General features: G+C 34.4%; 1 non-coding gene across 1 annotated transcript; it reads right to left on the bottom strand.

The window, feature by feature from the left end:
• Positions 1–485: 485 nt before the first annotated feature.
• On the bottom strand, positions 486–594 carry LOC142552456 (small nucleolar RNA R71). Its single transcript, XR_012821786.1, has one exon. It is a non-coding gene; the product is annotated as a small nucleolar RNA R71 (small nucleolar RNA).
• Positions 595–1,642: the final 1,048 nt, after the last annotated feature.

Genomic DNA, 1,642 nt, shown 5'->3' on the forward strand with positions numbered 1-1,642 from the left:
CATGAGCATTTGGTCACGTACACTTAGTGGTCGACTCATTCGAAATAACCCTTTATTTTTACAAAACATGGCGGAAGAACCCATCCAAGAAAATGAAGATGAAATTCAATCTCAACATGATCATGATAGACGAAGAACACTTAGAGATCACATGAATCCTACACGTACTAGTGCACCTTCATGTCTAGTTTTTCCCCCTGATGCATCTCATTTCAATTTTAAGCCTGTTATTATCCAACTTTTACCCAATTTTCATGGCTTAGATTCTGAAAATCCATACATGCATTTACGAGAGTTTGAAGAAGTGTGCAACATATATAATGATCTAAATTGTAGCATGAACACCATTCGACTTAAGCTTTTTCCTTTTTCTTTAAAAGATAAAGATAAAACTTGGCTACAAAATCTTAGATCGGGATCCATTCGAACTTGGGATGAATTGCAACAACAATTTTTGAAAATGTTTTTTCCATCTCATAGAACAAATCCTTTCAAAAGGCAAATCACCACTTTCACTCAAAAACAAGTAGAAACTTTTTATCAGTGTTGGGATAGATACAAAGAATTGCTTAATCTTTGTCCACATCATGGTTTTGAAATTTGGAGAGTTGTTTCTCAATTTTATGAAAGCTTAATACCTAAATATAGGCAAATGGTTGAATTTATGTGTAATGGAACATTTGAAGATATAGATCCAAATGAGGCAATTGAGTATCTCGATTCATTAGCTGAAAATGCTCAAAATTGGGACACTATAGGTACAATCGAACCATCAAACAAGATTCAATCTCCCACATCTGGTGGAGGTATGTACACCCTCAAAGATGAACATGATCTCCAAGCTAGATTTACCTCTTTGGCAAGAAAAGTTGAGGCACTTGAATTGAAAAAAATTGTCAATTAAAAGCTATTCAAGAAATTGCGTGTCACATCTGTGATACAAGTGATCATTCTACAAAAGATTGTCCCATTTTGCCCTCTTTTAAAGAATGTCTCTAGAACAAGTCAATGTTTTGAACAATTTCAAAAGGCCAAATTTTGAACCATTTTCTCAAAATTACAATCCAGGTTGGCGAAATCATCCAAATTTTAGTTGGAGGAATGATAATGCTGCACAATTTCCGCAACCTGATTTCAAATTATTCATCTTATGTTCCTCCACCTAAAAGGAATTTGGAAGATTTATTGAATTCTTTCATTGCAAAGCAAGAGTCTATCAATACTCAAACTGCTCGAACCATGACAGATTTGAAAGATACTCTTGCTAAATTTGCATCTGCACTTAATGTTCATGAAAAAGGTAAATTTCCTTCACAACCACAGCCTAATCCCAAGGATCATCATTCACAAACTAGAACTTCTGGAACTCAACCGATGGATCAGGTAAAATCTGTTATTACCCTTCGAAGTGGTAAGGTTGTGGAAAAATCCATTCTTGAACCTTGTGAAGATGATGATAAATCTACTCCAAAGGGTAAGGATGTGGAACCCATAACTTGCGAAGAGGAGGTTCAACAGACAGTGTCACCACCATTCCCTCATGCATTGAAAAATACAAAAAATTCAAATTTGAATTCTGATATATATGATATTTTAAACAAGTAAAAGTTAATATTCCTTTATTAGATGCAATAAAACAGGT

Source organism: Primulina tabacum, chromosome 7, assembly GCF_025594145.1.
Source record: "Primulina tabacum isolate GXHZ01 chromosome 7, ASM2559414v2, whole genome shotgun sequence".
NCBI classification, from domain to species: Eukaryota; Viridiplantae; Streptophyta; class Magnoliopsida; order Lamiales; family Gesneriaceae; genus Primulina; species Primulina tabacum.